At 57.6% G+C, this 13889-nt stretch overlaps 1 protein-coding gene across 1 annotated transcript in view; it reads right to left on the bottom strand.

Moving 5' to 3' along the window:
• The window catches only part of LOC102069871 (serine protease inhibitor Kazal-type 5), a 113252-nt gene extending 104155 nt beyond the window's left edge, over nt 1-9097 (bottom strand). Inside the window, exons 1-2 of the mRNA XM_074552012.1 lie at nt 8983-9097; nt 4823-4998 (exon numbers count right to left, since the gene is read on the bottom strand). The gene's annotated coding sequence lies outside the window, so the exon portion shown is untranslated. The remainder of the gene's footprint in view (nt 1-4822; nt 4999-8982) is intronic.
• Nucleotides 9098-13889: the final 4792 nt, after the last annotated feature.

Raw genomic sequence — 13889 nt, 5'->3', positions numbered from 1 at the left:
CATCCAAGCATCCCATCCCACAGGAGCACAGCTGAGATGTGGTGGTTGCCACAGGCCGGAGGCAAAGGAGCGTTTTATTTCTTTTAGATAAAAGAGAAACATCAGTAGAATGAGAAAAAAAACTGTGTTGGGGTTGTTTTTTCCAGGCTGTCATGTGATTAAACACAGAGGGAACAGAAAGGTAGAGAACAGCCCCGAGCAGTGGAAAATGAGAAACTTTGTGTTAGAAATCTCAAGATTGGATTTTCTGGAATAAAATACATTTTGGGGTCACTCACCCAACAGTTTTGGCTGGGGAATCACACCTCTGGAAAGGTTATGGGACCCATTTCCTCCCCACTAATCTAAAAATCACATTTCCATGATGAAACACCTTGAAAGCAAGGACAAGCACTCCCTTCCAGCACTGAGGAGATGACCATGGGGAAGGCAGCATCAGGTGCCTCCCTGCCCAGCATTTCCCCACCTCCAAGGACACCAAGGCTGGCAGTGCCAGAGGCTCAGGCAGACCCCAGCCCTCGCAGGGTGGTGGCCCCAAGACCAGGAGCATGGTGGTGTCACTGGGATGGTGGCCAAGGGACCAGAGAGAGAGGACAGAGCCACTAGAGGGCACAAGTATGACAGAAACACATCGGGGGCCCTCCAGCTTCTGCAGGTCCACAGTCCCAGAGGTCCCCAAATCCCCTCATCACCCCCACCTCCAAAAGGGCACCCCCAGCTCTCCCCCAGCAGGAACAAACCTTCTCCTGGAGGCCCAGGACCTCACCAGGCTGTGGAGATCTGGGTGCCTCTGGCCAGGCAGCAAGGTGCAGGTCCTGCGTGGATTGTCTTAAATATCAAGAGTCCTATATCATTATAGTGCAAGGATTCCATGTCACCAGAGATTCATACCTCCTCAATGCTTCCCACAGGCAGCTCCTCAAAGCACAGACTCTTCCTGGTCCTTGCAGCAGTCATCTGAGTCCAGATGACACCAATCCACTCTTTTATACCACTGTTCTTATTGGCTACAGGTGTGGCTTGTTAAGATCAGGCCTGCTCCTAATCTTTAGTAATTGGTCCAGCTGTAACTCATTGGGGGATGAGATTCCATTCTACACCACCTTCATTTACCCATACTGTAACCCCCTACACAAGGAGACATCTCGTCATTGCCAAGGGATGTGTCCAACGTCCTTCTGTCCTTGTGTCCTTCCCTTCCCCTTTCTCCCCAGAGCCCCCTTCAGGCAGGTGCTCCCCTCCCCGCTCCTGCAGCCATCACCACTTCTATTGAGGCTCTCCCACCAAACCAAACACATTTGTCAGGGAAACAGCTGCCAGAGGCTGCTCTGCTGGAACAGGTGCTCCCGTGTCCCCCAGCAAACAGACATTGTCACCGTTGTCACATCCTCCTTCCCGTGTGCCACACATCCACTCACGTGTGTGTGCACAACCCTGTGTGGGTTACCTGTCCTTGGGGCAGGATGGGGTCACACAGCCCTGTTCCCAGAGCTCACAGAGCCCTGCTTGCAGGGTTAGCTGTCCTTGGAGCTGTCCTCAGTGCAGGATGGGGTCACAGAGCCCTGTTCCCAGAGCTGTATTCCTGTTCCCAACCCCATGAGCACCCTGGGACTCTGTGCAGGTGTCAGAGCCATTCTCAGCACCTGGGCTGCCCTGTCCCTCCACCCAGCCTGGGCGTAGCTGGCAGGTGCTGTCACCCCGGGGTGTTTGCACAGCTGTCAGGGGTGGATCTGCTCTCCTTGCTCACCGTTCCCATCCCACAGGCAGCGCTGATCCCCTCCCTGCCGGCAGGAACCCAGAGCTGCTGCAGGCAGAGGCAGCAGCACCCTCCGACCCCGGGCACACAGGGACTGGTGGTGATTAAACACAGCCCCGGTGCTGATAATTAATTTCTTAGAGGATGAATTACTTGGGAAAGCTCCAGAATGAATGTTGTTCTTCCTGCCACAAAACTGCTAGGTCTGTTCAGGCTTTTAAAAAAGTCTAAAAGCAGAGGGGAGGAACATCCCTTGATGAAGAACTGCCATGCCCTGGGCAAGGGGGACTGCTGGGTTTGGGATCTTTGCTGGGGCTGTTCTCTGGATCCATGAGGTTGCAGGCAGGGCAAGAGGATGTGCTGGCACTGCTCATATCCCAGCAGTCAGGAGACCCTCAGGACAGGCTGTGGGCATCAGCTAAACACCCTCCAGCAGCTCCTTAGACCCATCTCAGTCCACAGCTTGGGCTGAGACATCCCCATCTCCCCATGGGACCTGCCCAGGGAACCACAGGATCTGTGTGGGGAGCACCCAGCTGCCCTCTCCCAGGCACTGCCTGCCACCCTCAGGGGTGGACGTGGCTGTCCCCGTGTCCCTCTGCCCAGCCCAGCCCCTGCAGGAGCGAGCATCCCTGCAGACAGTTCTGCTGTGCACGGCTCTCCATCCCTTTTGCTTAATAGGAAGCATTTTTCTGTTTCATTTCCCTTACCCTTGGAGCTGAAACCGCCTTTCTGCAGCAAAACGCACCAAGCCAAGGAAATTCTTCTCCCTTTGCAGCTCACAAACTCCCCTCCCTCCTCCTCCTCCTCCAGCAGGAATGGCCACCCTGCAGTGCCCCCCTTGCCTGGGGTATTTTGTACTGCTGGAGGGACAAATGATCTCCACCCCTGTCCTCCCATGGCACCTTGGAGACGGCAGGGACAGAGGATACTGAGGGGGCTGCAGGATTCTGTTCTCTCCATGCACAGATCGTGCAAATATTCCCAAACATGGCAGAAGGCAAAGCCTGCCCTCGCCTCACCTCCTCTGGCCCTCCCTGAGGGCACTTCACTCGCTTGGCCTGCTTCAGGGCTGAGCTAAGGCCACCACCATTTGTTATTGGGTAATTAAGCTCTTAATTAACAGGCTGATTTCCCCTCAGAGCCCTGCCAGCAACTCTTGGTCCCTCTCTCAGCTGCCTCCAGCAGGGCAGACCCTGCAGGGCCTGGGGAGTGCTCCCATTCCAGGGATGGCTCCAGCAGGGCCTGGGGAGCACTCCCATCCCAGGGATGGTTCCAGCATAACCTGCAAGGCCTGGGGAGCACTCCCATCCCAGGGATAGTTCCAGCATAACCTGCAGGGCCTGGGGAGTGCTCCCATCCCAGGGATGGTTCCAGCATAACCTGCAAGGCCTGGGGAGTGCTCCCATCCCAGGGATGGTTCCAGCATAACCTGCAGGGCCTGGGGAGTGCTCCCATCCCAGGGATGGTTCCAGTATAACCTGCAGGGCCTGGGGAGTGCTCCCATCCCAAGGATGGCTCCGGACAGACCCTACAGGGCCTGGGGAGTGCTCCTGTCCCAGGGATGGCTCCGGGCAGGGCCTGGGGAGTGCTTCCAACCCAGGGATGGCTCAGGGCTGTTTTTCCTTCCTCCCCCATGATCTGTTCCTGCCAGCCTGGCACTAGGGCACTGTGACCCAGCCTGAAGGCGTGAGCCTGCTCCAAAAATGTGCCTGCAGCACAAGTGAGCCTGACACATGTCTGGGCTCGGAGTGACACCGAGGAGTCAGGGGCAAACAGGGGCGAGACACTGCCAGCGTGAGTGATGCTTAAACCTAAAGCTCCAAGACTACAGAACCTCCCAGCTTATAAACCTTTAGGAAAAAATAAAAATACACTATTCGAGACATTCCTGCCTAAAGAAAAAATCTCTCAGCAACCTTTGCCGCAGGCATGTCCCCTCTGTGTGCTCCTCCCTCCTTCGGGACCGAGCTGGGTCAGGAGGCAGCAGTGCCATGCCCCAGCCCCGAGCTGGCTGGACCACAGGGGATACAATGGAGACCCTGCCCCAGGCTGCCCAGCAAACCTCAGAGAACCGCAGCAAACCAGCCGTGATGAGCCGCCGTGCTCGGTGAGACACAGGAGCTGCCCTGCAGCGCTCCGGCTCTGGGTATTCATCACTTGTCAGCTCCCCTTCGCCGTGAAAGGAGAGTTATCCTCCCCCCGGGGCTGAGCCGTCCCGGTCCCGGCAGGGCTGGGGACACAGGGGCTGCCACCGAGCCGTCCCCATCCCGCTGCCTGCCGGGGTGTCTGGGTGGGAGGAGAGACCCGGGTTTGGCTAATCCAAGTGGAAACTAATTGTGTTTCATTGAGGTTTTATCTCTGCAACTGGCAACATGCTCCTGCAGGAGATTTAGTGTGAAGTTGTCTGGTCCCTGCCAAGAAGGCTGGTTTGTTTTTTGTTTTTTTTTTTTTTATAGAGAAAGCACATTATGCATCAAAGTTGAAATTCAAATCCCTTTTCCTTCATTCCCAGGGTATATTTATGACGTTCCAGATATTCCTTGGTGCATCACGGTTTGTGGGGAGCCCCCAGTCACTGCAGGAGCCCGGGACCGGCTCAAAGAGCTGCCTGAACTTCTCCTGCTTTATGTTTTTTCCCTTTGCTTTAAATTGTTGCTGCTTGAGTGGGGGACTGTGGGCAGGCAGGGATGAAGCTGATGCACATGAATGGCTCCAGGTGAGCTCCCCCCAGCCCTCCCAGGGCTTCCCAACCCGGCGTTGCTCCCCTCCTGCTGTAATTTCCACACCCCCATGGCCCCCTTGTGCAGTCTGGTGCCTGCAGCCTCATCCTGGATGGGGTTGGCAGCAAATCGAGTGTTTTTCCCCAGAGATGCTGCACTTCTCCCTCCGTGGGGGTTGAGCAGGTTCTGCTGAGTGCAGCCATGCCAGGAGGTGAATCAGCCCAGCCTGGAGCTGCACCAGGAACGGGGAGGAAAGAGGGGGGCACAGGGAGTTATGTGAGTGGACAGGGGGAAGCACAGGACTGCAGCCCTCTCATCCAGACCCTCTGGGGTGTAAACCCACCTGGTTTGCTGCAGCTGGCAGAGACGGTGGGTGGCTGGGGGCTCCTTCTCCCCACCCAGCAGCTCCTCTCAAGGCGTCAGGACAGGCCCAGCATCTGCAGTCACTGGAAAATCACGCTCCATTTCCAGAAAGGAAAGCAAAGTGTAAATCTCCCTCTCAGACGCACATTTGTTCCTCTGCAGCAAGAAAAGTGGTGAAAGCTTTAATTTCCGAGCTGGGAGGGAGAGACAAATACATCAGCAGCACCCCGGGTGCAGAGGGAAAAAACCATCAATTCTGGGATTATACCAGCGGCCACCGAGATCTCCCCCTCCCTGGCTGTAATCCAGAATCACCACAGGTTTCTCTGCTGGCCCTGCAGCTCCTGCCTCTCACTGTGTTTGGGGGAAATCTGGGTACCTGAGGGTGGGTACTGCACCAGTGTTTGCCCACAGTGCCAGGCTGGGGGGAGGCTGGGATTCCCCTGGCTGCATTTCTCATTCAGAGCAGGCTGGCCGTAGTGCTCGGCTCTCCCCAGAGATTCCCTTCATAAGAGGGAGCAAATTCCACTTATCTATCCAGGGGAAATTTGCATTTTAAATATCCCAACTCCAAATGTCACCCAGTTTGATCCCCTAAGCTGAGCAAATGCAGTGGAGCAGGGAGGGGGCCAGGGTGGCTCACCAGTGTGAACAGGCAGGAAGAAAGGAAATAAAAAACAAGGTTAAAAGCATGTACAGATGTTTAATCTGTGCTGAGGGTGAGGATGGGAGCAAACATGGCAGAGACCTTCCCCCTCTTCCAGCCTCCATCGGGCAGGACACGGGGGAACAGGTATCCGAGGCTCCAACCATTAAGGATTAGGGATTTCGTGTTGGAGATTTTGTTTACACAATAAGACTTAAGACTGCATGGAGTGTAGGTGGATTCTCCCCAGTGCCTGCAGAGGGATTAGTGCCTATAAAGCAGCCAGAACGAGCTAAAAATTGGAGAGATCAAAGTGCAGGAAGAGGAATCACGTTCTCAGGGATGGGAGGAGAGGGGAGGAAGAGGGCAATGGTCAAGCCTGAGACAATTGCAGCTGCTGGCCCTGCAGAGCGTGGGGAAGGCCTGCAGCATCCTCCCACTGCAGCTGCAGCGATGCCAGAAGGGATCTTAGGGAGCAGCTGGACCCCAGGTGTTTTCCATCCTCTCGTGAGGCTGCCAAATCTCCCTGACCAGCTCCAGTCTGCAGGAGAGGGAGGACCCCAGCCCTTCCTGAGCTCTCTGCTGCCCCAGGACCATCTCTGGGGAGCAGAGTAGGGGAGGGGTGTCCAGCCTGAGCCCCTCTGCAGTGCTGGGGCATGGGGGGAAGGCTCAGCTGCAGGGAGGAGAGCCTGATCCTGATGTTCCTACCAGTCCCCCGTGACCAAGGTGACACTGCCACGAGTGAGCCCATGCCACTGAGGAGGGGACACACTCAGCAGGGCCTGGGGGGGCTCTGCCAAGCCCTGGACCTGCAGTGCCCAGCCTGCTCTCCCTGCCTGGCTGAGCAAATGAGCCTTCTCCTCTTCACCTCATTAAAGCCATGAGCTGATTCGATTAAATCGGGGCACCAGCCCTGGTCCCCAGAAGGCAAATGGGATGGATGTTTAAGGCATGAAGTTTTCTGGCCCCCAGCACCTCATTACTAGTCCAACCCCCAGTGCACAGGGCACTGCCTCCTGCCAGGTCCCTGCCTGCTCTGCACCTGGGGACAGATAAACTCACCTGGGGCACGAGCAGTGCCAGCCCTGCACTACTCTTGGTCCAGGGACCCCAGCCCAGTGGGGCCACACTCATGGAAAAGCAGCCCAGGCACAGCAGGCTTAGAGTCACCTCCAGCACAGGCACTTGGGGGTGCCTCTGGCTGCAGCAGCCCATGGCTGTGGGGCTCACAGGTGTACAGGCAGACCCTTTTCCTCCTTGGCATCTGCAGTGACTGAGTTTGCTCCATCACTCTGGTGTTTGGGAGACACAGGCTCCCATGCACAGCCTCCCTGCCTCCCGAGCCTCTCCCGCACTCAGGCACAGGACTCAAGTTTTATCCTCACCCCTGTCTCCCAACCTGCAGGCAGGCAGGCACTCCTTTGCCAGAAATGAGTCTGAAACGGTTCAGAGAACTAATTCCCTCCCTCCTTAATGCATGGAAGCTTCTTACACTAAATCTATACAGACACAATTAGCATTATTCATATTCCATATGCTCCACTCCCTTGTGATGAATATTAATCTCCTTCCCGCTCCCAGGCATCAGAGATAACAGCATTGCTGCAGTGGCACAGAGGGTCTGAGGCAGTGATGCTGCAGGTGCAGACAGCCTCATCCCCATGTCGGGAAGGGCAGATTTTGTGTCCTCTTGGAGCTGGTTTTACAGCTGCAGGGCAGGGCTGGGCTGGTCAGGGCTGTCCTTTCTGCTCCCACTCTGAACTGGTCTCCTCTGGAGCTGCTTCAGTCCCTCCAGGGCACGTGGTTGTGTTGGGCATCATGAAGTCCCAAACCTCCCTGCACCTTCCAGCTGTCCACAGGTTTTGGAGGTGGAGTAGGGCTCAGTCAGACCGTCCTGCTTCTGCCAGCTCGCATTTCACAGCATTTCTTAGGCTGAGAAGTGGACACGGGCATTGCAGGAGCTGAACTGACGCCTCTTGGTGCTGCCCGGGGCAGGAGCAGCTTTGCCGGCATCCCAGAGCATCCCGGCTGCTGGGACTTCATCCCTGGAGTCAGCAAAGCTGGGGCACTGTCCCAGAGCTGATCCCAGCTCCCTGCCCGGCATCTCGCCCCAAACGGGCAGGGCAGCACCGCCGGGGCTGCGAGAGGAGCCGGAGGAAGAGATGCAGGCGATGCAGCTCATGCACCGCCGCTATCACACGGGGACAGGCGGCATTCGCAGGTCAAGGAGGGGCCACCCCACACGCAGGCAGGGCTGCCCGGACCCTACACAACCCCGTGTCCGTCTGTCCGGCCGTGCTTGCCCTCCGCACGTGGCTCCAGGCCAGGCCGGGGGTGCTGCGGACGGAAGCGCCATTCGTGTGGTGGGGGTGGAGGGGATGCAGGCCAGGAGGCTCCGTCTCCACACACCCATTTGCATGTCTAATCCGCCGCCGAGGAGGGGAGCGTCAGGTCCCCCATCTGCTCCGCAGCTCACATCATTAGCTGGCTGGTTTCCGAGCAGAGGTGGGAGTGGAGCAGAGAGGGGAGAAGGGAGGCTGCTCCCATCCCCACGCACATCACATGTCGGCAGGATGGGGAGCTTGGGAGGATCCTGCCCCTTGCCGGAGCTGGTGGGCAGCACACAGGGGACAGAGAGGGGCGTGGGTGGAGGAGGGGGTCGATTCCTATGGTTTCCTGGGATACTGCTGTGCTCCAGGCTTCCTCCTGGGCACTGTGAGAGGCACAGGGCATCTCCTCACCCATCACGGGTGCTGCCCACACTTTAACTTTGCCCCGGGGCAGCAAAAGTCCCCATAGGCTGTTCCTTGCTGCAGGCAAGCCAGGAAGCACCCAGAGGCAGCAGCCCACTCACGGAGCTCAGCTCCACCTCGGATCCAGCCACATCAACCATCCCCACCGCCACCAACGCGCTGTGACGGCCCTGGGACACAGCCCCTTTAAATCCCCACACTCACAGCCTGGGCTGGGACACTGTAAAGGGAAAAATAAGGCAAAGAAATGATTTTCTTCTCGCCAGCAAGGCTGGATTGCTGCCCGTTCCTCGGCTGCGCTGCCAGCCCGCCCACGCACGGCACAGCGAGCGCTGCAGAGGCCAGCGGGGACTGGGGGTGCCAGGGGGGTCGGGGGGCAGCCAGGGACCCCTCCCCATGTTGGACACCTCTGCTCACTGGGATGGCACGGGGGGAGAGGTCCCACCCGGCCCTTGGCTCCCTGGGATGCACAGAACATCCTTCTGCTCCATTCTCTGCCCCTTTCTCTGGGGCTGTTCCCGTCTCCAAGCTCTAAAAGGGCTCAAAATCCCTGCTGAACTCCCGAGGTTGGGGCCACAGCGCTGGGTAAATGGGGGTTTCTCAGCAAGCAGCAATGAAAAGGGGATCAGAGGGATGAAGGAAATGGGGCACAAGGGGAGCAGGGAGAAAAGAACCCCACATTTCCCCAGGGTTACTCCCCCACTCTGCTTTCATGCCTGGCTGGGTTCCTTCATTACTTACCCAAGCTGTAAATTGTCTCATTTGGAGCACACCATTTATCCCTGATGTGCACTTGAGCAGCCAGATTTTGTTTTCAGGTGTGTAATTAATTTTTTTTAACGTGATTTCTCTCCTAGGAAACTGCAAACAAACAGTTCTGGCTTTCATGGCTGGGCAGCTCGGGTGAGCGTCAGGGCAGGGATTAGGCAGACAAGGACCCGAGGCCGGATCTCAGAGGATGTGAGGAGCTGGGGTTTTGCAGAAACCTCTTGCTCCTACTTTCCAAATCCTTCATCCTTCAGTGCAGACTCTGCCTCCTCCAGCACCACCACACTCCCCATGGGCACTGGAGAAGGCTTGAAAGGGGAAGCAACAGCCACCTTCCCTGTTCCCAACTCAATCGGCTGGGAATTACCATTTTTATTAAGACCTAACATGTCCTTGGCTGCTGGGAATGTGATTTGCTCCTGGAATGAGATTACAGCAGCTCCTGAGGATCCCATATCAGCATCCACCTCACTGTGATGATGCTCCCACCCCCAGACAGAGGTGTCTCCATCAGTGGATGCTCACAGGCATCTCCACCAGCAGGAGAGGTCATGCTCAGGCACAGAACAGGGGGATCCATGGGGATCCCCTATCCTGAACTCTTTGCCCTTCTTCTCATCATCCCTGGGATGTTTGCTGCCTGGGAGTGATGCCGGCTATTTTTGCATCACCCCTCACCTCTCACAGGGCAGGCACAAGGCAGGATGGAGGAGCAGCAGTGCCGAGGGGGGATGATGTCTGCCCCTCTGCACGTCCCAGAGCCCCGCTGAGTGTGGGCCGGGGTCACAGGGGCTCCCTGAGCTGCTCTGCATCCCGAGCCAGAGCCATCCTCCTCCGATGGAGAATCACCTGCTGTGAATGAGAGAGAGAAACCTCTGCAACGCTCCTGCTGCCAGGGAAGTTGTTAGATGAGTTTTGCCGGCGGTTTTCCAGATGAAAGGAGGTGAAAATCACCTCCATTAGTTGGCAGAGGCAGGTGGGAGGATGTGTGGAGAGAGGGCTGACTGTGCAGATCCCAACCCTCTGCCCTCACAGCCCCCCGGGCATGGGGTGCCAGTTTGGGGGCACAGGATTTGCTCTTGTGCCACCCCAACAAGGGCACCTGGGACGGTGCTGAGGCTGAGGGAGTTTTGGGGTGGCTGGGGGAGCAGCCATGAGGGACAACTCCAGCTGGTGACACCCCTGGGACAGGTCCGGTGCACTCCTCTGCTTCTGCCCCACCAGCACTGCCCCACCAGTGGCAGCAAAATAAATCCACAGGCCCCTCAGAATGACCCTCCAGGAGTGGATTTTGGCCACCACAAAACAGGCTGTGACCTCTTGAGGGGGGATTCCACCAGCCAGACCCCCAGAACCACGGGCCAGACTTCTTGGGGCGGTTTCCTATGAGTTTGATTATCTGTTGTGACTTTTGGGAGGAGACAGTGCAGTCTCCAGGGGCCACAGGAGGGAGCTGAGTGCTCTGCTCCCCCATCCTGCTCCCCTTTGTTCTTTGAAGCTGCTTTCCAAGGAGCTGCTTAGCATTCGGAGCAGGCGCCCGCACCGATTCAGGGCAAAAACTCTGGTTTGCCTTCAAAAACACATCAATCTTCTGCAGCCTGCCATGAAGGGCAGCTCCTGCCCTCCAAAACAGGACAGAGGGCACATGCAGGCTGCCTTGGCTTTCCCAAATGTGTGTGGTGTAAAATGTGCATGCTCCATCCTACAGCCCCTCACCCATCACCGCCCAGCTCTGCAAGCCCCTGCCTTCAAAGAAAAGGCATCAAAACCCCAATCTCTTCCATCTCCTTTTGGTTTTTTTTCCCCCTTCTCCAGGGAGGGAGTTCAGCTCCCAGATACTGCGCGCACAGACACTGAGAAGAAAATTTCCAGGAATTGCTGCTCTCTCTGGGAAATTCATCACAGGGATCCAGGCAGCTCAGTTGATGCCAGGCACTCCCTGCCCAGCGTTTGGGGCTGTGGGCAGGCTGTATCTGTGTCTGTGACAAGCTGTACCCCAGCATTCACCAGGAACCAGCACTTTTCCCACCAAGGTTTGGTGCCACATGAGGGGTACAAGCTCATCTTCCTAAGGAGAATGTCTGCTTTATCTGCATTCCCTTTGCTGATGGAGGCCTGGCTGTGGGCTCACCAGGCGGAGGAGGCAATACTGAAATAGCTTCTTTTCTTATACTTCACGTGGGGATTATTATTATTATGCCTCTCATGAGTCCCCCCTCTGCTGCCAGCACAGGAAAAACCCCCGTGGTGCCACCATCAGCAGCCCTGCCACCAGGCAGGATGGGGCCGTGTCCCCTGGCACTGCAGCCCGGCCCCTGGCACCATGGGCTTCCCTCTTCCACCCACACACGGTGGGAACATCCTCCCAGGCACCTGCAGTGGCACAGGCAGAGCTTGGAGCTGAGCATCTCCTCCTGCACTGCACCTGTGCAGCATTGCTGGCTGCCATGGGGGGTGAAACGTGTCCCTGCAGGGGGAAAATTCCCTGCACAACACAAACCCTCGGACCTTTGCTCCGAAATGTTTGTTTATGACTAATCACAGCCGTCCCAGTGCCAGCTGGGGACCAGTGCCCCCTGTCCTTGTGGCCTTGGCAGCCAGCAGCTCACCAGTGCCTGGTGACAAAACCCCAGGCTGTGACAGCACTGCAGCTCTCGGGGACTTTCATCCTAAGGGTGCAAAGGAGGAGTGGGTCCAGCTCCAGCCCACCCATGGCCATCTCCCCTGACAGCTCTGGGCTGGTGGCAGGGCTGGTGCCTCCCATTAGTGAGGTGAAAAACGAGTATTGATCATTGCTGTGAGTCCAGCACGAGGCACGCACAGCCACGGCCGGATCGATGGAGCCGGGGAGGCTTCTGCTCTCCCTGAGGTTTCTGTGTCCGTCTGGGGCTCCAGGAGGAAGCCTGAGCTGTGCCAGCATCCAGCACGGCCCCTGCACAGCTCCATCCTCACAGTGCAGCCTCTGCCCAGCTCTCCAAGCCCATATTTCCACCCGGAGGAAGCTCCAGGGTAGGGATGCTCACATGTGCATGGCAGGGGTGAGAAGGCAAAGCAGCCATCCCACAGCTGCAGCCTCTCCATCCCTCAGTTCCCACGCTGGTGGCATGGAGACAGCCCCAAGGATTGTCTGCCTGGCAGGGCTTCCTCTCGGGCTCCCATCTCGGCAGGGATGCTCTGTGCACACAGGTTCCCCTCAGAGCTGCGTTCCTGCCCTGCTCCACATCCCCAGGGCTGACTGTCCTGGTGTTCCAAGGGGCTCACAGCCTTGGTGCAACCGCAGGAACGGGCTGAAAATTCGGGATTTCCGTCCCTCCGGAGGAGGATGTCGGCAGAGGATGAAGGCAGAACTACACTTCCCAGAGTGCTCCTGGCACTGCCGGGGGAAAGGCTGAGGGACCCAGACACCAGCTCCTCCCTGCTCCTATATTATTCTCCTTCTTGTTTATTTGTGGGTTTTCTGCACTTAACTGTCTGCCTCATCCACTTAATTGGGGGATTATTGCCGCTACCTGCCCGCCCGCCAGAGCCCAACTCATTACTGGGGTTTATTTATTAGCAGCGAGGCTGCAGAAGCGCACCCTGCAGCTCCCTCCTCTGCTCCTCGGGCACAGGCGGCTGGAGGCCATGCAGGAAAGCGAGCAGGAGCCAGTTTGGCCAGGAGCAGGTCAAAGCCAGCCTCTGCCATGCACGGAGGCACAGCAGCATCCTCCTGCAGCGCCTGGCATCTTGGCAAAGCACAGGAAGGACCAGAAGCCTGGCTGCTCTTTAAAAGTGTTCCCTGGGCTCGGGAAAGGCCAGCACAGCACTGTCCTTCTGCTCACGGCAAGTCACCCCTGTCCTCGGCACGGTGGCAGCTGGTGACAGCCGTGTGGCAGGGAGGTGACGAGGCCACTGCCCCCCAAGCCCAGGAGGAGCCAGCAATGAGCGCCCCACGGCTCCTCTCCAAAGCCTGCTCCCGTTTCCAGCCGGGAGAATCTGGGGGAAATGTGGGACAGCAGGAGAGAGCTGCATATTGAGCGCTTTGATAAATAAAACATGTGCAGAAGGCAATCAGAGCTGCCCACTTGGCTGCAGCAGCAGCAGCAGCTCCGTCTGCGGCGACTGCACGGGGGGAATTCACAAATTCACAAGCGGTGCCACCCCGGCCGCCAGCCCCGGCGCTGCTCCTCCGCTCGCATCCAAGTTTTGCAGCCTCAGCACCGAGGGGGATTGATTTATTCATCAGCCTGTCTCTCCATCCCGCAGCAGCCCTGCAGGAAGGAGTGGTGCAGTGGCTGCTGCGCGATGTGACGAGCGGCACGGCGGGAGCAGGGAGGGACAGCCGGAGGTGGCTCCCGGGTGACCCGAGTCTGACCCTGCGGTGATGCCTGGGGGAGGAGGAGGGATTCCCCAGGGTGGGAAATGGGAGCAGCAAACTCCCCTGGGGCCGTGGTGCTGGGAGCTCCTCGGGCATTAAGGCACAGCTGTCTTGCACCCCCTTTTCAGGAGGGAGAGACAGGACCCCCCTGTTCAGAGGGTGATCAGAGATCACAATGGCCAAACAGATTGCAAAGACAAGTTTCAATGCAAGGAGCCCACCAAGCATCTCCAGGGCTTGGTGGGAGGTGTTCTGGGCATCCACAAACCCAAAACAAAATCTAGGGAGAAGAGGGCCTCAGCTGCCTGCCAGGAACACAAGGGAGCAGCCTGTGGGCAGGGGAAGGATGAGTTCCAGCTCCTCTGGCGAGTGGGGATGTTGCAGTCTTCTTGGCCATGCTCTGCACCAATCCCTGAACCAGAGTTTTGGCTTCTTAAAGCCTCTGTGGACAAGTTCTTGCTCTTCTCACACCCCCTCCTTCTGCTGTTCCCCACTCCATGCAGCAGCACGTGGCCAGCCTGGC

The sequence above is a fragment of the Zonotrichia albicollis genome, chromosome 15 (assembly GCF_047830755.1).
Source record: "Zonotrichia albicollis isolate bZonAlb1 chromosome 15, bZonAlb1.hap1, whole genome shotgun sequence".
In the NCBI taxonomy this organism is placed as follows: domain Eukaryota; kingdom Metazoa; phylum Chordata; class Aves; order Passeriformes; family Passerellidae; genus Zonotrichia; species Zonotrichia albicollis.
The sequence above is the reverse complement of the archived record's forward strand: the minus strand, read 5'-3'. Positions and strand labels throughout refer to the sequence as shown.